The sequence below is a fragment of the Temnothorax longispinosus genome, chromosome 9, assembly GCF_030848805.1.
Source record: "Temnothorax longispinosus isolate EJ_2023e chromosome 9, Tlon_JGU_v1, whole genome shotgun sequence".
Classification (NCBI taxonomy): domain Eukaryota; kingdom Metazoa; phylum Arthropoda; class Insecta; order Hymenoptera; family Formicidae; genus Temnothorax; species Temnothorax longispinosus.
Genome location: NC_092366.1, coordinates 2,755,857 through 2,778,355, shown reverse-complemented (window position 1 = coordinate 2,778,355; position 22,499 = coordinate 2,755,857). Strand labels below are relative to the sequence as shown.

Here is a 22,499-nt window from a genome sequence, read left to right as displayed (position 1 = left end):
ATGCTATTATCTTCGATTTTTTGTACTAATCTTTATATTGTTAATTGGAATAATTATTTCTCTAGTAATATTTAAGCAAAAAGAGTAGTATTGAATGAAATTATATTGTCGCATTCTAATTGTGAAATAATTGCAATTAATACACAATAATAATTAACATTTTAAGTTCAATCTTCAACGCTTTGATGCTAATCTCACCATTAAATATGATTTCAAAGGGCAATTAATGTCGCGTCCTGAATTACCGGTTCGTTTTGCAAAACTCTCCCATTTAGCCAATTACACTCATTAGATCTCTCGGTGCACGGTGACGCAATTCGTACCGGACGCCTCTTCGTTAATTATCTGCGGCTATGCTATTACGGGTTTTATAAGATCGATTCGGGAAAGTTGCCGCGTCTGGTTTTCTCGCGGACACGTAAGTCTCTCTAATCTAGTTCGTGCCAGATCGACTTCCTCGTCCGCCGCGACTCCCGGGGACCGTTTCTTGGGGAGCGGCGCAGCTTCGCGACTGCCGCTGTCGCTACCGATCGACGACCGTACGTTTCGAATCGGCGAGTTAAACCCGAGTGACATTCGTCTCTACGTTGCGTAACCCGGCAATCATATCCGGAAGGTAACCGCCGGTTACTCACGCAGTCGTATATATGTACACTTTCACTGTCACGGATTCCTTTCGTGCCGCCATCAAACATACGCTATTCTTCTCCTCCTCTGTCTTTCCTCCCTCACCGAGAGTCACCGGGGTCGACGAATGTATCACTTAACTCTGCCAATCGATCCATTAATCGGAACAGGTGCCCGGCAAAGATTTAATGCCATCCTCTCGAGCGATCGATAACCCTCGCGGCTCGTAACGTGACGTAAGTTTCGTGGTTCAAGCCGGTCGGTCGTGTATTCAGCGACGTGAGTGTGTAATGAAGCGTTAACACGCGGCTATACGCGTAATTGATTATTGTACACAGAATCCACTGTTTCAAGACGCTCGCGGAGAATCGGATATTGCGTAACAAAACGCGATCCGGACGATACAAAAAATTGCGCGCGTAATTTCAGCGAGGCAAATGCGGATTATGTTGAAAGTGATATTACGGATCTGATAGATAGTCGAGAGCCACAGAAATTGATTGCCGTTGTACGGCTGCGGCGTTCTCTACTTCGATCCACGGTGCAACCACCAATTTGGTTGTTCCACAACTTAAATTGGATATCTCTATGAAATGGAATTCTCCTGCATAGATAGACCCGTGCGAACGAAAGAATAGCGCTGTTCTATCGATGTCGGGAATGACATCACGATTTCGGGCAACATTATTAGATCGACAATACCGTTAATACGATCACGACCGCGGGGTCAAATCGCTGGCAGCGTGACTACGAGAGATCTCATTAGCAAATTCAATAATATGCGTAGAAATAGAGAGAGAGAGAGAGAGAGAGAGAGAGAATCGGCGTACTTGTTCTATTGTACATTATTCAATGTAGAGTGATATAGATGGAAATAGACTTAAGCCGCTTTGCGAATGCGGATTTTCGAGCTCGTATGCCGACGATACTAATCTACGACGTGACGTTTGACGAATCCGAGATGAACCCGGGATAGAGAGAGAGAGAGACGTCCCCAAAGAGAGGACGGTAGAAGGACGGAATAATCGTGCCGGTAAGAAATCGTGACGCGCACCGGAGAGAAAGGAGGATCCTACAACGGGTAGAGACCTTTAAGATCGCAAGGAGCAAAGGTATATTACATCCATACAGCCTACATAGCGTACACTTGCGTGTTTGACCCGCTGTCCCAAGAAATTGTTTCAAGAAGATTTTAGACGGTAGTTCGGAATCGTGTGTGATACAAACGAAGTGAAATCGTTGTTTACCCATCGACGGCCATCGAAATATGGCATTATACTAGTGAATTCTTATATCTCTATTTAAAAAAAACGAATATATAACTTATCGAAGCTTTCTATAAAAAAAAACAGAATTTCTTTACTAAGTTAAAAATCTTATCATTAAATAATAACTAAATTAAAAACTAGATTAAGTTATATTAAAAACGTTAAAATTAATTAAAATAGGATACTTCACAATTATCATAATCGGGCTATGTGAACTTATCGCATCAAAATTAAAATAAAATTAAGTCATTAGAATCGGATTCGAAAGATATCTTGCATGATATTTATATGTATATGATAGCTAGGATAAAACTCGAACCATCGCGGGTATAGAAAGTTGAAAGTCTTATTTTGTATCATAATAATTATATTTATATGTATATTTATGTCACAAGAAGTAACGATCGATACGTAGTTAATGTTTGCAATCAGTGATAGAACGGTTGACTGCGCATGTCGTCTCGTTAATCGCGAAAACGCGCGCAAACCATTGCAACGGGTATATAAAATCACCCGGCCACTTTCGCCGATCCGACATCAACCAGGCGCAGAAATATCAGGCGCGTGCTCCACAATTTCCTCGACACTGTCTGCAACACACAGGTTACGCTCGCGGTTGCACGAACTGGGTCAATTTGATTGACGGGCAAGTTCTCGTGCGGCAATTCTTAGAGTGGACGCACTTTTAGCGGAAGACAAAGTAAAAACGTTCATTTTTTTATCAAGAAGAAAATCTTTGAGCACCTATGCAAAGTATTTTACTATCGTATTGACTAAGTGTTGATTTTTCTTCAATTAATCAATATCGTATAATAATTCGAATCCTCCCCCTCTTTCCTCAATTTGAAAATAAAATAATGACGAAAGTGAAAAAAGATTTGTTGAATAAAATTACAATATTTCTGTTTATATAATATGCCTAAGATAATATTTTGATAACAAACTATCGCTTCAAAATAATAATTGTTAAATAATTTCTAATACTTATTTAAAATTTAAATTTTTATTTATTATAATATTAATTTTTGATGATACTGTGAGTCACAAATAAAGATAAAGTTTCAATAAAATATCAATAGAACCACACGTCATTGGCGGTGATTCTTCCACCATTAGGGAACACAGGAATGCCGGAACAGGTCCAACGTGAACGTTAGGCCGCAGGACTTAGCGAAATTTCACGACAGAGCCTAGGCGCGCTTTCAATTAGCCGTCCGGTCATCATTATCCTCGGAAAGTGCCTCATCTTCCTGCTTGTTACGTGTGTCGGCTTAGAATTGTAATCTGAGAGATCCCCTGCCAAAGATCATGGTAATTTGTAATAATTAGAGCCATTCTTCCCCTCTCTTCCTTTTTCTGTTTCGCCCTCCTCTCTTCCTTCTCCCTTCTCTTTCGTTCTCTCTCTTACTTGTGTTGCTCTTCACTCGCTCCTTTTTTCTCATTTCTTCTTTTCCGTTCTGGTCACGCCGGCTCATACAGTGCCGACACTTTCCTCTCAAGCGTGCACTAATATTACCGGCAAAATGGCAGGCAAGAAAAAGAGAGTGTACTTAGATCCTCTATCATTTACCCGCCACGGCATTACGCGTTTACTCGAACGATGGTACGATGCGAGACGCGAAATGAGAACGAGAACATTTTCTCCAAAATTTTGTATCGTAACAAGAAACTGAGCGTTATGAGCATTTTCGTCTGACACTGCTAACAATAGTGAATTAAAAAATAATCTTTAATTATGATGAGATTGACACGTTTAAAACAGAATATTTAAAAACTGTGCAAGAAATGATTAGGCAAGTAATTGTATTGCGTTAGAATTACTATTAAAAAATAACTATTAAATAATAATTATATATATAAAAATTTAATTTCTAAAAAAAATTGAAAATACATTTGTCCTTCTAGAGAAATGTAAATGAAACACATAAGATCTGAAAATTTTAACAGAAATATTCATGCATTCAAATAAATAAATAAATAATTTAACGCACATACGCTTGCCCAAATAGCGTACAATACGAACTACGAATTACAAAGCGACTGATCGACAACCTCGATGTATCATCAATCTGCACACAAAGGTGCACTTCCAATCGCTAATAGATATAATGACGCACTCTCTCGCCGCTCAGCCGGTGCCGATGACAACGGATTTTACGTCGACGGATGCACGTCGCGCGGTATAGAATAGCAAGAGAGTGACCAGACAAATTAAGTGTTGCCCCGACAACGGGGCTGAAACACGCGTCCGCACTAGAATTACATTCCCAGATACGGATCTACATGGGATTTGAATAATGTACGTATTCTCCTCTCCCGCTCTATACCCTTTCCCTCTTTATCCCCCGAGCCGGGAATAACCAGTCCTCTAAGCAAAGAAGCATACTGTCGGGCACCGGTCAGGAAAGGGAGCCAGGAGATGCTGCACGCTCCGGAATACCTCTCGGTCGTTTTGGCACGTTCTCCGCGACCTCGTCTAAACAATTTAAAAGCCAGCGGAGATCGGAGAACGGATAACGGAGGTAAACGACGATGATCTCTCGGCACAATGAGAAACAGAGATAGAGGAAGGGAAAAAGAGAGAGAGAGGGAAAAGGAGAGGAGAGAAGAGTAAGAGAGCTTCTTGGAATGATCTTTAATACGTTATACGCTAATGAGGCAACGGTGTACAGGAAACGCGCGGCGAGCGTCTCCGGCCGAGGAAGGTTCGTTTGCCTCTCTCGTCGGCGATCATTAATCCTCGGATGACCTTCGCGAATTTTAAAACGGTACGCCGGGCGCGCGAGATGCATTTTCGTAACGTCTTCATTGTCGGGGATCAAGCAAACGACCGCGCTCCGGTCATGACGGCTTACAAAATTCCAGCGGCCGCTGACACCCAATTAAACATATCGCGGCGAGGTCGGTTAACCGCGACCGACGGTTCGCCGTCGTGACGTCGCAAAAAACGCTGTGTCGAGATCGGCGACTAGGGTATCTCAAAGATCGAAGATCTGTCATTGGATATGCGAAACCGTTGGATCCATGGAAATATTTTTTTTTCACAGTGTAGTTCTCAAATCAATTAAACACACATATAATATATACATACACTGTCTTCCCTTCTTTTCTTTTTATTCTCTCTTTTTTTCAGAGAACTATATCTCGGGGAGTTTTAAATATAGATATAGCAAAAGATTACTGCTCTATTAATTAGTTTTATTGCGAAGTGTTTTATTGGTCAGTTTTTTATTTCGTTGAAAATAAAATATGCGAGATGTGCGTTCCAAGATCGAAATCGGGATCAAGCGGAGAGACTTGAAACTGTGGAAAGTTTAAAATATCACACAGAAGATTGCGCGTAAAGATACGTGCAATCATCGATGTTCGTCCCCCATCAAATTTTATGCATTCCAGGAGATCGAGAATCGCCCGATGGAAACGGGAAATTGTGCGGAAAGTTGGCAATTACAACACCGTGCGTAGAATCGCGCGCGCAGCAGCGGCGATAATGATAACGATCCGCCGACGATCGTTGCGGGAAACAGCGAATCGATCGTCGGACAGGTGTGACTCTCGAGCGTTTCGAGGGGCATACTTATCAATGTGGATTCGAGCTCGTTGATTAACGCTAGGTATCGAGAGCACGTAAAATTGCTAGTGAGTGAGTGGCAAAAGGAGCAATAGGTTGATTCGCGTTGGCCTTGCGTTTTTTTTCTGCAAGGCCCCCTCGAATGCAGAATTTAACGCTAAATACGGTTGTACCGGCTCGCACCCGGGATGGGGAGGGAGAGGAGAGAAAAGGTAAGCCGAAGGTAAGGAAAGCGGAAAGAGAGGAATGAAGAAGAGAAGGGAAAGAAGAGCGCTGAATGTATAGCGGGTCGAGGGGAGAGAGAAAGGAAGAGGGTTCGACGTGAGGAAATAGGGGATGGGCCCCTGGCCGTAACATTACAGTGGAGCCCGCTGAGTGAGATATTACCGCCGTCATAACCTCTAATAACTACACAGAGCCCTTTATAACGCCTTCCAGTGCTTCATTGTACCACAGTGGCAAGGCTCTCTCCCGTTGTCTCGTACGTGACGTAGGTAAGGCCCAGGGTCCAGTGGAGAGAGGTCCGCGCTCTCGGACGCGGCAGCCTTACTATTACTGTTTCGCACTAACCGCGCCCATCGTGGCACCCGAGAAGAAGCCAAACGGGAGGGTGACTGGATGGCGAGAGGGAGGCCGGGGTGGAAAGGGCTTACGAGATCGGGTGCAGATCGGCGCGAAGGAAGCGTGTCGAAATTGGCGTGAAAACGAATCGCTATTCCGTGTACGAGAGAGCTCCACTCTACGCGCGCAGGTCACGCCGGAATTTAATTGGCTTCTGATTTGTGCCGAACGTCTGGTCGGCTTCCCCTTCGTCCTTTACTGCCGCTCGTATAGCGAGCGCTAATCGTCCCGATAGCCTTCGGTTGTTCTCCCTCCCGGGAGTCTTCTCTCCCGCACGCATTCAATTTCGCGTCTCCACTGTGTGCAGTTTTATCGTCGTTTAACGCGATGTAATTGAAATTGCGAAATTCCATGTCCACTTACCGCGCGGCAGCGACGAGCCTGTCTCTTCGCGCCTTCGTGGGAATATAATATCTATTATAGCACTCGGAGACTTTGATTTACACAGCGACTGTATTAGATATATAATATGAGCAAAATAAACTATATTAGAGAAAGGATAGATGATTTAATAGAAACGTATCTGGAAAATGTTATAGCTGATTATAGCAGAAATGATACACGAGTATATGATATGTGTGTATATATCTCTCTCTTATTTTCAAAGGTAAACCTGTATTTATGATCGAATGCGGTAAATAGTTATAAACGTGGCTCTTAATACAAGCTACTTCACACGATTAAAGTATAGAATATCTATCGTTGAGAAAAGAAGGAAGAAACAAACGGGTTCAAAATATTTTAAGAAATATAAAAATTATGTGGTAGAGAATATCTATTCCCGTATATTTCTTTTCACAGAAGCTTATAAGTAAAAATGCAGAACACAATGATATAGATAAACGAAAATGCATAAACTCATTTTTACAACTGGTCTCATAATTGCAGATTATTCTCTGAAAGGACTAGATCTATGTCAATAATATAAAATACTTGCAAAAATGCTTCAAAAATAGATGTTATGTTTCTGAAAAGACAAGTTAAAGCATGTCCGAATCGTAAAAGTAGTGATATCTGCGTCTAACGCTACATCCGTGCGCTCAGCTCTCGCGTTATTAATTCTTCGCCGAGCCCAGGGAAGAAAGATAAACGTGATTTAAAAATAATCGGGAAGTCCATGTAGTCCATATGTATTGTCGACATTTAATTACCTTTAGATATGTAACTACCGCGAACTCCTCGCGTGATTTTATTACCTACCGCGACTCAGGTGCGCATCCTGCATAGAGAACACCGGGATGCGCGCGTCTCGGTTCCAACGGCGGCAATAACATTTCCTTCTCCTTTTCTCCCTTTGGGTTTCCGCGTCCTCCTTTCTTCGTATGTTGAAGTCGAGGTCCCTCCTCGAATAACGCCCGCGGCAGCGTCACGAGTGCTTATCCACTTTGTTTCTTTTATCGAGGCTCGCCTTCCGTGCGATGAAATTGATATTCCGGGACTTAAGAGAGGCGATTTAAATACCGGAAGCGTATGGTAGAACTTACGTCGATCGTACGATGATAACACGGACATTCTCAGATCATATGGACATTCTAATTTGTCGACAATTGAGAAAATCGCTCTAACGGCGCGATCGCGCGCAATAAAATAGATGTAATTGAATAGTTCCAGGCAATCTAAACCGGCGTACTCATCGCGTCGTAAGTAAGATAAATGGTATAAGAGCGCGAGTCGATGATTTACAAAGTAACTTGTGCTTCCGAGAATTTAAATATTTCATTTTTCTTTTCCTTGCACTGACGCATTCTATCTTTTATTTGAACAGCTCAAACTTAATTTTAAAGAAAATCACAAGACTTGTTATAAATATATTTAATGGATTATAAGATATTATCACATGAGATTATATCGACATATAAGAATTACGAATTTATTATAATACAAGTAGAATAAAGTGACAATGAATAAGTTAGATGATGAATAAACAATATTAAAATTAATAGAAACCATACAAAATCTTTAAACAAAAATATTAACGGTTTAGACTGAAATTAGAGATTCCCAACCACTTTTATTTTATAATATATCAATATGCTGTCAAATCACGTATCTGGGATCACTATCTATTCACAGAAGAAATTGCTCGAAAAGCAATAAAGCGCGGTTCGCTTCATCGTGCAATCGCGGGTGCAATGGAAAAAGGGCATGATAGGGCACCATGTCAAAGCCGGCGTGAAAACGATTCGAGAATCGGCCGCTGGCAGAGCGCAACTCCTTCGGTCACGCCAAAATTTAATTAGCCTCTGATCTACGGTCGCGCCGGCGCGCGGCGCGCTCTCCTTGTCGCTTTGCGAACGGGCTCCGTCTTGGGTGCCCTTCTCGAGTAGCGAACAGAGCGAGTTCTCCGATGGGCGCGGACGTTTCTCTCTTCCGGTTTAGCGTCGTTGATAAAAGCACCTCGGCCATTACGCGAACGTTCACTTTGTTCCCTTCGTCACGCTCGCCCCGAGCGTCCTGAAATTGATACCAGGATGGCAGGATGACATGCGACTGAAGAGACGCGAAGAGACGCACGCGATACGAAGCGCCGATAGCCGCTGAAACTAGTTGTAGAAACGCCCGGAAGTGGAGGCTCGAAGGTATCATTGATTGAAACTTCGGATGGAAATCTTGAAACCGTGAAATCATCATTATCACGAATAACATGTTCTTTCGTAATTAATCTTGACATGAATAAGAGGATCTTACATATGACACATACACAAAAAATAGTTTTCTCACTTCAACCCAAGTCATAATTTTAGTTAAACTTATCGCAGTTATGTACTAAACGGGATACACTATACCGATAATGAAACAGTGTATATTTTTTCAAGAAATGTAATTATATCCTTTTAATTTTTACCTTTAATCGTAATTGCATTCAGACATCACAAATATATTTTACTTTACTTTAAAAAATGTAACCCGCATTCAGGGTTAAAAAACGTTAACGAAAAACTAACACAAGGTTCGCAGATTGTCGTTGTTTCGCCGATAAATTTATGCCGGATCTGTCATAGACATTACTCGTTCAGTATGTTAGCAGTGCATCCACGCGGCAATGATGTCGGATCGTTTAACCAACTTATGAAGAAAACCAGCGAGCGTTTCTCGCACGATGCGCCCACAAATACTCGCTGAAACCACGTATTCCGGCCGATGCGCGGCGGCTTACGGATGTAATGATGTTATTTTCTTGTGGCAGAGAGCGAGAGAAGAGTAACTCCGTTTGCCAGTGCAAAAAAGGGGGAGCCCCCACGGCGGTTACATGTCTGTACCACTTCGCATGCCTGCCTTCCTCGACTTTAACCCTCTCCCCCGCATTCCGTATTCTCCGCGACATGCCGTTACCGTAGTCACACACCTGGACGCGATTTGCGACGAGAAACGAAGGGGACGCAGGCCAGCTTCCACCTTGTACCTTTACGTATACTTTCACATTAGATTGAAAATAGAACGAAGTGACTCGCGTTTCTCATCAGCGCGTCTCGTCGACACAGGGTTGGTTAATACGGCACACCTGCGCGTTTTCGCCGCGTTGGCGTAGCAATTAAAGATGTTTCGGAATGCCGCAGGCAGAGGCGTCGTTACAGAAACCCGTGCAACTGAGAGTCTTTGCGACAAACATCTTCTAGGCCGTTTCTCGCGGTTACACGCATTCTTGAAACAAGGTGGATCTCGCTCCGACGTTAATCTAGATGCCAGCGTCGCGGATACTCGATGTACACATTCACCCTGAATGCGTTTTTTTAAATACCATTAGAATACCATAAGAATTTTTAAGAAGGAAAATAATTGTTGGAAAACGAACACAACATGATAAAATGTTAAAACTGATCACGCATTAAATATGCTATTTTTTACATATATATCGCTGATCTCCGAGGTACATATCATGATTCCGATAAGTCCTATTCATTTTTCGTTAATTTTTTTAAGGGTCCAATGCAGCTTGTAGAAAACTAAAACGTAATTAATTTTTATCTTCAAGTACTAATAAATAGCTTCTAAATTAAAAATAGAAACATTGCAGGTAAAATATTGTAAATTTTATAAACAATTCTTACATTTAATTAAACGTGAATTATAAATTTTGAAACTACGGAATCCTCGATTAATAAAAATTAATAGATTTTAATTAATCATTTCCGTCACGTTAAAGGATGAAACAGTAGCATTTATAGAAACCTTACACAATTTATTATAATTAAAAAATGACATACAGTAATCACGCAATTAGTAGATCAATGTCGTCAATGACCTACTTCAATCGTCTTTTATTTAAAGACCAATGGACCGCGAGGCATCAAAGACGTTTTTCTCAATCACTGACGCAGCATCCGTCGTTAAAAGGAAATCGGCGATTGGTCAGGGACACCCCGTATGTTTATCGACGGGAGAAGAGATTTCGATCGGCCGCATTACTCGGCATCGGCTCGTAAACTCCTCGAGGACGTAGAAAAAAGCGTCGCGCGATCTCAATGCACCAAGCACACACGGACGGATACACACACACATGACCACAATGTCGCCCTTCCTCCGGCGATGTAAATTCATGTCGGTGAGTTTAATTTCCATAAGAATAATTTCGCGGCGCATAATGAGCGTCACGCTCGACGGCGCGTCCGGCTGTGACTCCGTTATTAAATCCTCGGTAGAAAGTGAACCGATAAAGAAATACCGGTCCACCGGTTGCTCGCGGTTAATGTTCCTTGTGCAGGATTAGGGGTACTGGAGTATACCCCGTGGGCTTCTGTAAATTTTTCATATATACACATTGCGGTTGCGATAAAGGCTAGAAAGTTTTTGAAAGCCCCGATCTCTTCGGCGCCAATTAATCGATGTTTATCAATTTTCTTTGACTGTGATGCGTTATGATGTACACAAAATATTATCTTCCCTACTTTTCATTTCTTTCAAGAAACTCTATCTTGAACTCTATCTTGAACTGTAATGATGAATTGCAAAACTGACCTGATAATAATATTTAGACAACGTCATCAACTCTTGAAACTCTCGAAATAGGACTCTCGATCCTTTCGCTTGGATATGCATGCGTCCAAAAGCCGCATGTAACGCTGAGGCGAAATCCTTGACCTTCTGATATACATAGTCTAGTATAGTGAAGTCAGCAAAACACACCGCGAGCTACAATCATTTGGCACATAATTCCGAGCGCATTTTTTGCGCTGATACCCGAGAGACTTAATACCTTCGATTTATAATTTGCGCTCTGTATATTCAGTCGAGAAATATTGATTTTTAAATACTGCGGAAAACACACGCGATAGTTCGTGTATTATTACGTGTTATCATTTACGTATATGAACGAGATAAAGAGAAGAGCAATTACGGTAGACATCTGAAGAGATTTGCAAATTAATATGTTGCAAAAATATAGAAGGCAAAAAAGATAACTTATTTTTTTACGATGCATCACATGTATTAGTTTTTTATATGATTAATTAATAACATTGTTCCTTCGTTTAACATTAAAGGTTAAATTCTGCAGATATTGAATCGTTTACTCCTATAACATTATGACAGAGTTATGATCAGGATTGGTATTTCACAGAACTCCGATTTCCGTTCCCGCGCGAGTGCAATAACGGTGTAAATCGACATTTGGCGATCGCGGAACGAGTTCGCAGAGCGAACGGGACGTGGAACGATGAATCGTGGTTGGAGGTCCGGATTTTTGTCTCGGCTCCGACTTGCTACGGCGGCGAGCCGCGTCAGAGAATCGAACGGTAATGTCGGCGAAGAGGACCGTTTCGCGGATACGGCGCGGCGCGGCGGCGCGGGCACAACGGGGGTGAGATCGGCGGGGAAAAAAGACACGTATCTTCCAAGTCCGATCGGTACCGCCGGTACCGATGTTCCTCTTACCTTGCCGCGGGGCACACTCGAATCTATAAGCGTCGAGAGAGAGAGAGAGAGAGAGAGAGAGAGAGAGAGAGAGAGAGAGAGAGAGCGCTCTCGCGTGGTATCGGGGTATAACGGTGATTGCACGAACTCACGATTTCCATATTTCACCGGCGAGTCAATGGTGTATCCAGTGTTTGATTTACGTAGTCCCGCGACCGCGTGATCGATGAATCTTTTCCACGGCGATTAAACGTAAATTGCGCGCCGACTACGAAATCGTTATCCGATCGATTCCGCCGCGGCGCGAGAATTAATTTGCCTGACAATCCGACGAGCGGCAGAGAGAAAACGAGAGAAAGAGGAATCGGTTTAACCGCGGAGGAGAATATTCGGCGTCGCCAATTCGGCCTGTCGATCAAAATATTAATCAGCCGATCGAGGACTGTCTTTCAATTATGAGACCCTATTTGACCCTTCTTTTCTTTCGCCGACAAGCCTTTTAGACCAGTCAGTTTATTCCTTCGACAACTCCCCTATTGACATTATTAATTGGCCATCGGAATTACGACTAAACACACTTTAATTCTTTCATAAATCCACGATAAATCCACAGCAAATTATTTTGAGATACACATATATATCTATATAAATGACTTAAATAATATAAATATATAGGTCATTAATACAAATAATTATTTGAACTAAAGTCGTATCTCGACATGTATTACAAATAATCATTTACTACAGGTATGATGTCAAATTATAAGATCGTATAATTTTTGTTGTGTATTTATTAATGACTTTTTAATAGAGAACGCTCTATTTCAGAAGAGTGTTTTAAAACAATCCATATAAAGAACGAGGGGAGAAAAATAAGATAAAACAGCGACGACTGGGCTCCGCTGGGTCTGCGAGTATCATGGATTGATATATAAAACGGGGCTAAAACCGGGGAACCGGGTCGAGAGTTATCCGCGATAAATGGCAAAACGTAATTCACGGACACCGGTTGCGACGAGAATGCGTGATTGATGACGGAAACGTAAGCAGATACGATACACGGCCGTTTCGCCTCGGCCATAGGCTTAATGGATTTTTCAGACGAGTTCCGAACGTGCGGGGAAAGGTCGAGAAGGGACGGGGGGGAGAGAGAGAAGGAGAGAAGTAATTTATTGAGCGGCTCCCAAAGCCGCGGGATCGCTCCTCTTCGCGGAACAAATAGCTATCGCCCGATTTTAGGTACAGCCGATAATTTCTCGCGGCGTGGGCGATGCGCTTCCTGCCGTCTCTGAAATACTGCGCGAAACCCTCTCTTGTGGCCTGGCACGCGATAGAGCCGGATCGTCCAAAAGGATCGGGGGACACGGATCTGTTCAAATTTGGCTCTCGGCGTAGAATCTCGTAAATTCGTATCCTCCACTCGTAAATTTCCGCAGCACCCCGCTCGGGATCGCTATATTTATGTGGCGCGCGCGACTTGAAAAGATTCCGCTGATGCGCAAAGTCATGTTTCGCCGATCATCTTAATTTTTCTTTGTCACGTAAACGCTCTCGAGTCACGTAAAGGCCCCGCGAAACGATGACGACACGAAAAGGTCGTATTTAAAAATCGGGAGATGACGCAATCCCGTGTGAACAATGCACTCTGTTCTTGATACTGCGATTTATTTTACGTGCCACCCAAGATGTAAAGATCAAAGATTCGAGTACAAGGTCTGGTTTTGTTCTTGTTACATTGTTCTTGGCTATAAAAATACAAACGTCCTCGAATCACGCATAGAGCACATTCGAATCGGACCGCATTGAAAAGTCTTCCTTAAAAATCGCGAAATAATGCCATTAATGCCACTGGAAACTAAATACACCTTGTTCTTGATATCATAATTTATCTCCATGTCGTTCGGATACAAAGATTAAGATCCGAGCGGTGATACCGCGTTCTAAGATCCCATCGATAAATGGCAGCTTTGTGTGGGACAATGCTTCACGAAATGCGAGAGATTCGATGCAAATACAATTACCACGCAATCCACGGCGCGGCGCGGTATTTGAGAGACGCTAGAATGTGAGAAAATCGCCGCGGGAAATCGACATTTGCAAGATGATTTGCGTTTAGCGCGAGTCATACAAATTTCCCGACGTTCTCGAGTGCGTTTAACTCCTGACATGACGAGACTTCGCGCGGCGCTTCGCCCGACCGCGGGGAAACATGTCCGCCATCGAACGAACGATAATGTTCCGCGTAAATTGTCGTTATTGAGAGTGCGTCGTGGCTTTACTACAGAAGATTCCGTCTTTACGCGCGTCCTTCGTCTGATCTACAACGGTCATTGTGTCGACGATATAACACTCGTCCTTGCACCTTCACCCGATGTGAGGAATTCTCTGGCGCCCCCTCCGCCTTTCTTTACTTTCTGTTACTTTTTATATTCTAAGTTTTATATTTTTCATCCTTTTATTAAATTTATTATCTAGAAGTGTAACTTATTATTTAAAAATCGATTATATTTAGAGATGATCTATACCGGTGCAGTTATTGTCTTGATTTTTTTTCTTTTATTGTTTACGTTTATTTTATTTACATTCGGTCCTAGACCATGTAATCATTTCCTGTTCTGTCCACCTTCTCTCTCTTTCTCATATGGTAAATGTTACGATGTGCTTCTCGCTATCCGCTATCCGCACGTGACTCCATCGGAGAAAGTGTGCAGGTAATGACACTCGTCGCCGCTCGCGCATGTAACATACGTCCGCTTGCCACTTACTTCCACCGAAGTTCGACCATTTGTTTTTCCTCTTCTTCTTCCACTCGCGGAATGTCAAGCGTGACGGCTCGCGTAATTACACAGAGTCTGTTAAATAAATCATGAAATCGCGGGAGAAATTGCGATACGATAATTTTCGCGCTCTTCCTGGTTAATATGAAGGCAAAATAGGCTGCAAACTGTCATTGTCTCATTATCAATTTATACCCATCATATTTCAATTATTTAATACGAATATTAGATATATGAATTTTTTGTAGCAAAAATTAACGGTGCGTTAACAAAAAGAGGTATGTCTGAGAAGATTTATTTAGAGCAACCGACATTGTCGTGTCCGTGAAAGCAAAAGCCGTCGACGTCTTCGGTATTCGATTTCTTCCGTTGCGCCATTCGTTACGTCACGGATTCAGCGCTTCACGGCGGAGCGATTTAACGTCGTAATTAACTCCGGCGAGGAGGTCGAGCTTCGAGAGCGTACACGTGCACCGACTTACGCTCTCGGCGGCGTATAGTGACGGAGAAAGTGAAAATAATTTCTTCATCGGTGCCCGTCGCCCCTTTCGCCGTGGTTCGCCAGCATCAGATAGCAGCGCGGCTAGTTAGACGCCGCGACTGTCCACCGTGAGCCAAAGACCTTCGTTGGCGCTCTTCATTAGCGTGGCGGCAAGTTCAAGGCCGATACGAGTTCCAATGTTCCAAACCGAGCTCAAGACAAAGAGAGAGAGAGAGAAAGAGAAAGAGAAACGAAGGAAGCTGGCATATGTTGAAACCTTAGGTGCTCTCTCATTCCAAGTTACCGTCATTATTATCGCCGTTGTCGTCATCATCATCATTATCATCATCATCATCATCATCATCATCTCGAAAATCTCGGAGCTTCCACCCAGTCTAGTCGTCACCCATTTACTCACGCCAATCACGTGTGAGAACGAAGCTCGCGGTCCATCACGGAAGGGAAATCTCCTGACCCGCGAGTTCTCTCCGAGCCAGAATCACCGACCCTTTGCGCTGTCGTAAATCACGCACACGGACGTTCCTTCGCACTTCGTCACTGCGCGCCAGGTATCACCGATCAGACGCAATCATGCCATATCGCGCGGTTTAGAAACCTTTTGATCTCGCGGCACCTATGTCGCCGAATTTCGTTCACCACATTGCGATTAGCGAACGCACGATATGCCGGAGCGCGATCTAAGTTTCCGAAACATCGCAATTAATTCTTCAAAATAAAATTGTGAGTGTCCTTAGTAAGCGTGTAATAATAAGAAACTCCGAAAAATTATTAGTTTAAAGTTAAGTTCAATGCTGCATTTAATAGTTCAAAATTCGTTAATAGAATATTGCAATTAAGATTTATATTTAGAATTAAGTAGCTTATGTACGTGAATGATAGCGAAATTATGAAATGTTCGAATTTTATAAGCCTCGTTATATTGATACATTACGTGTTGCGGCGCATTATGCTTTTTGCAATATGCAAAATCAAGTAGGGATGAGTGTCGCGGAATCAATCAATATATTGTAATTCATGTAACACGATAAGCCCGGCAGCGTTGATTGAGTAGTAACCCGGGGACATTTATTAGATCGGCGTTTTGCATAAACGTATTTTTCCGCGGGACAGGCAGCGACTCCATCGAGGGTGCGTATCTTAACGATCCGCCTTGCTGCCCCATCATCATGCTACGCAATAACTCTCCTCTTAGTGGCGGCATGGCGCGCACGGCGGCATGTCCGATGTGGAGCAGCCGTCTCTTCTCTCATCCGTCCGCCCCGGTCCGTCCACCCCTCATCAGCTAGATCCACGGCACGTAGGCCGACTTTAAGGCTCAATTATTTATGTAGCCGAGTGAGTGCCGCTGATTCGCCCCATGCGATGATTACGCCAATCATAATAGGGCCTCCGCTCCACTCCGCTCCGCTCCGGTGAAGAGAGAAAGAGTCGACATTGTGATTGGGCCGGCCACGCCGGGATCAGGGCTAACTACCCACAGAAATCAAGACAAAATAGAAACAAGACCGATCCTCAATCACGTGTAATTGTACTCTGTCCGTTCTACTCTCTCTACGCGGCTATACATATACCTCCTCTCCTCGATACTTATATTTAGTGGCGCACAATTTTCTCCCGGTAACTCGCCTCCTGCGTGCCTGTTACTCCCGGCCAGCCCGGCCGGCCCAGTAGCCTATCCTCATTATTTTCTTTATTTATAGTCATATTCTGCTGAAATGCCCCGCGTATCATCTCAACGCCGCGCGTCGATACGCCGCACGGGGCCCTGCATAAAGTCCGGAGACCAGATCTCTAACGCAAACACGCTTATCCGCCAAATCGATCGTAAAATATCCTGTTATTATCGGGATACGCTACTGTCCGTGACGCCGACCGTCGACGAGTGATCGCAAATCAACGCTTCGCCGAGACCATTAACATTTGCCCCCTAACTATTTGTAATAACCTGTAGAGACTTCACCGAACAAATAATATCGACAAGATATTTTTTCAGCTTGCGTATTATATTATATATAATTAAAAAAGCGATTTTGATTATTCTGTACATCTCTGGCTACAAACTAATCTCTTTCTAAGAGCTAATTTGTGATTCTAACGCAAAAGATGTTTAAAACACACTAAAAAATTGTAAAGATATTTTATTATGATTATTACTAAATAATCTTATGAATAGATAATTAATCGCCTCACGCGTTTATCTCAACTGATTATACAAAGAAATCTAAAATCTTAAATAAACTCTTGACTCTGTAAAAATATATCCGCCGGATAGCTTTGAGATAATATTTTACTACAATCATGTATCTTCGCTGTTTGCCAAACAGTAGACGAGTGTGAAAAGATTGCACAGACAGAGTCAATAACTAAAAAACTGCATTTAGCGCGAAATATGTGCGACGAGTGCAGGCCGAAGGCCGAGGCCCATATTCATCACTCTATTCACTTAGCATCGCTAAAACGCTATCGAGGACGACACGGAGAGCCTCACCCTCGCCTGGCGACCGTCGGTTCACACCAAGTATAGCATTGTCCGTGGACCAAGTCGGCCGTGACAAGACCGAGCGTGGTACCGCGCCGCTGCTGCAGGTTTTTGGTGGGAAACCTTGACCGAGTGACGTTCACCAGCGGCGGCAGCAGCGCGCGATCGCTCAGGTAGGGAGAGATAGGTGGATGGGAAGAGTGGTCGAGAGGAAAAAGAGAGAAAGTGCGAGACAGAAGGAGACGGAGAACTTGCAGAAGCAACAATGAGTGGCCAGCGCCGGATTGGATCCGGCCGCTGGTGATGGGCACCGATATGCTTGCGCGAGGTATCGAATACTTGAGACATCGTGTATCTATCATCATCAATATCAATCGACATCAATTTTGGCCGAGGTATTAATCAGGCGGGACCGATGAAATAATCGAGTCATCGAACTGTTTAGAGTGCGGCATCGGGGTGTTACAATAGAGATTACAATAGATAAGCAGAGAAAAAGAGAGAACTCTTGCTGAAGCAACAACATCGGGCAGCTCGAGTGACCAGCGCCAACTGGAACCTGATATAGTGATGGCACTGATACACTTGTGCGATGTGTCGGACACCTGACACCATGTATTTTTCATCATCAGTCAATACCAATTGATATCAATTTTTGGGCCAAAGATATTAATTGGGCACCAGCAATGTGAAAATGTCAAACTTTTTTCATCGTGCAACGGTATCTGGCAGAATTTAATTATGTGAATATCAATATACGAATTTATTTCGAAATTAAAAATTTCTCTTTTTCAAATAAATATCTATCTAGACACGTGCCAGTACGAATAGCACACAAATTATTTGAATATGCTGAAATATCAATCCGATATTGACAAAATTATTAACGAGACATGTACAATATTAAAAATTCTATGGTAGGCAACGATATCTTTCGAAACAGCATTTATATCTGGTTTCTTGAAAAGTTCATACATAATAGGCATCAATACTTGTATATATTTTCTTGTATTTTTATTTTTAATTTTTATTGAAGATAACGACATGCTAGCTTTTAATGAATGCACTTATAGAAACATTTACCGGTAATCATTTGATTGATGATCATTAATGATTTCATAATATATTTTATTTATTACTACTTGAATGGTATATATCTCACATAAAAAATTTAACATTTAAAAATGCGTTTGTCATTTAGTTTTTATCTATTCTAACAACAAGTCTCGATGGAATACAATTTAAAAGAATTTTAAGACTTTTAATTAAAAAAAAAATAACTCAATAACAAAAATATTGTAATGCTTTTCGTAATATAGTTTAGTAATACTAGCTAGATCGCCAACATCTCAACTCTTTAATGTCAAGATCACTCAATCGTTAAAATCTAGACTAACATATGTTAGCATAAAACAAGATAATATCGGCAAAAATTGAATGATCCGAATCGCTACCTAGTCATTTATTGATGCATTGACTCTAAGGATTTATTCGATAACCAACACTATTTACCTAGAGACTCGTCGCGCTTCTCGGCATGTGTATACCTTGAAGTCGCTCTGTACGTCCGTCCGTTCGTTCATCCGTCCATCCGTGCCTACTCTCCTGCCTGTCTCTGTCGGTGCTCGGGCCCGGTACACTGGTGGGATAGGACGGAGTGCCGCGGTGGAAGGAGTAGTAAGCGGCCTACGCAGTTTCAACCTGGGTCCCAGCTTTTATTAGTTCTTCGGCGCTCGGCGGAGAACGAACGGAGAACGAGCGGCGTGTGCGTGGTGTGGTGGCGGTCTGCGCGTCTGTACCCCCTGGTCCAGACCCCCCCTCTGGTCATCCGGGTCGTCCCTGCAGCTGAATCGCGCGAGGTACGAATGTCATCAGTGCTATCGGCGACAGACAGGGTGTCGATACGAGCGAGTTCGGGTTGTCGAAGGATCGCGTAATATATATCAAGTGATATCCCGGATATATACATATCCGTCAGTGCGAGACAGTTTAGAAGATCGGGTTGTCGGTTTAGCCGGGTGTCGAGTGCTCGGCCTTGGGTGTTACCTCTTGCGTGTCGGATAACGACGAGTGTCGAGAATTGGTGCCAGGAAAGGAAAGGACAGGACAAAATTCGCTTCGCTAATCAATTGTAATCGGTGGTGTTTTAAGTCAGGTCGACTTCACGGATTTCGCGGTCCGGTGATAGTGACAGTTGCCGAACGTGAGAGTGTTCAGTTCGAATATATAAAGTACGAAGTTTCTTCAAGGGAGAGAAACAGGGTCCTTGTTCTTCTCGCTCTTCTGGTTCCGTTCGGGGAACCGATCGTAGCTGAAGGGGCGTATCCTTAGAGAATATACCGGATATCTAAGCGATCGGAATGCTACTGTACTAGTAAAGGTAAATCTAATGTCGATAGGGGTGATATCGATATACGTATTGACGATGACGATTATGACGATGACAAGGATGTTAGTGCCGCAAGTTCGATTCTGCGGATCGAACCGGCAGATACACTCGGCTCGATTATACCGCGGGTCGCCACGGACGTTGATCGAAAGGGAAACGATACGAGCGTCTTCGGTAGGTCGGGTAGATAGGTAGGGTTTGCGCCGCGCCGTGCGTTCGCGGGGCCGAATAGATTATAGAGAGTTCCGCGCCGCGCGCGAGAGCGAGAGCGCGAGTTATTTCGCGCGCAGATTGGATCTGCCGGTCGGTCGGTCGGCCGGCCGGGCGCTGGGCAAACTAGAAATCCAGCGGAAGGGTAATATCCCATTAACTGAAAGATCAATTAACTCGCGTTAACGGACACTTTAATCACCGCGTGTGCGGCTAGGCAGCTTTAAGCCTCACTCGCGCGGCTCGCGCGCTCGCGAATCTAGGCGTTTAATCTGCCCGTACCGAGATCGAGTCGGCCGATCATGCGGCCGAGCTCCTCGCCCGCTCGCTATGGGGAGCGATCGCGATATGACGCGAGGGGGGCCCTCGCGGGACGAGCAGGATACGGAGGAGGTATATACGCGTATCGCGTATTATTCATTGATGCGGCCGTATTAACAACGCGCCGACGTTCGAGCGTGCCGATTACAGCGGGAATAAACATTTATGGAAATGTCCAGCACGTGTGTGACAGTCAAACCTGTCCTCGGGGATCTCTGTCGAGATTAGGCGAGTCTCCTGAATTAAAACGCCGCGAGACTTACGACCGCGAATTACACGACCAATCAAATTAACGCGCCTTTGAATCGCCGGATTTGTCATGCGTGTCGAATAAATTTTTTAATAAGTACGATATAGAAAAGTTCTCCCGTGTTATTTGTTGATGACAAGCAGCTTAGCAGTAGTTGGATGAGTCTAATTGTAAGTATGGAGAAGTTACAGGATTGTCAATTTAATTTTATAAATATAAACATATTTGTTTATTAATTAAATTCGAATTGGTCAATTTTATCTTCTTTAAATCTAACAAAACCAAATTTTTCATCGAAGTACTCCAATCATGAAAAAAATGTATTTCTTTTTTCCTTATATATTATATTAGATAAAAGTTTATAGTATTAAAGAAATATAAGTCATGCTTATTAATTTTTTAAAAAATTTATCAGAACTTATAACAAAAAATTATTATTAGTCTTAATTTTATAAATGAAAATCTCATAGTGTAAATAATTATATTAAAATATTATTATATATTTAAAAAAAACATAATCAAATAGATTATCTCTCGCATTTCAGAAGCTCAGACAAGTAGTTCAAATAGCTCAATGATCAGACATATGTTTCGGAACACTTTCCTCTCTTTTTTCTAGTACATGCTTAATTAAAAATCTTATTCAAAAGCTTATTTTAATTTTATTTTTTTAAAACGATATATATTAGAACGTCTTCTATCATAAGAACCGTTCACTCCAATTGTAAGTGAGCTCGGCGCGCAGAACTCAATTGCTCCTTTTTCGCTGTTTTTCTTTCGCCCTTTCGCCTGTCCGCACTCGCGAGATGAAGATCACGCCCATCAGCCCGAGGTGCAAAATCCTCTCGCCGAGTCTCCCGATATCGTTTTATCGCACGGCGTTTCAGCGTACGGCGGGCGGGCGTGCGTCGCGTGTAGTCGCGATTGAGACGTACTGCGGATATAAAGAAGACGAATACGCGAGACGGTGCAACGATAAGCACCGTGCACCGGGGGAGAACTTTCGGCCTTGACGTATACGAAGTATGTCAGTGTTACTCGCGCGCGAGCGAGAAAGAGAGACGGGACGGACGCCTTCGATGGGAATCGCCGTTGCTTGGATCCATTCACCATAATGCACCCGCACGTAACGTGATCCTTCGCGTGGCGTCCAGATTTCTCCGCCAGGCCGCGGATAAGCGATGGGCCGCCTCGCATAATCGAGCGACGAAGAAGGTGCGCGAAGAACGTAATAGCAGTTACGCAAATAAAGCGATCGCGCGCCGGTTGTTTTTTTCTCCTCGCGAGTCACGATTGCGACTCTCTTGTGTGATTTCCATTTCCATTTCTGGCATCTGCGTCACCGCTCATTGCGCGTGTCTCGGCGTGTTCTATTAGTTTTGAGTCATATTTCCGTATAGTTGGTTAGAGCGATATAATAACGGTTCGTTCTTTCAGGTAATATTTGTCATGTTACCGTCCTTTAAAAATCAAACATAAAAGATTACTTATATCGATTATCACGAAAAACGTAACTTAAAACTTAAAAAAGACTCTTACGTCAGACTGCGGAATTATTTAATATAAATATAGGAAGTGTTAATGCTTTTTAAAAAAAAATTACTAACTGTTCTAAAATTGTTTCTACAATGTAA

General features: G+C 43.0%; 1 protein-coding gene and 1 long non-coding RNA gene across 3 annotated transcripts in view; one reads left to right on the top strand and one right to left on the bottom strand.

The window, feature by feature from the left end:
• Positions 1-22,499, bottom strand: part of LOC139819447 (uncharacterized) — a 164,537-nt gene that overhangs the window by 81,434 nt on the left and 60,604 nt on the right. The window lies entirely within an intron of this gene.
• Blo (bloated) overlaps positions 19,409-22,499 on the top strand; it is a 110,339-nt gene continuing 107,248 nt past the window's right edge. Inside the window, exon 1 of one of the 2 annotated variants that reach the window (XM_071788784.1) lies at positions 19,409-20,075. The gene's annotated coding sequence lies outside the window, so the exon portion shown is untranslated. The remainder of the gene's footprint in view (positions 20,076-22,499) is intronic. The other variant, XM_071788785.1, reaches the window with a different exon arrangement.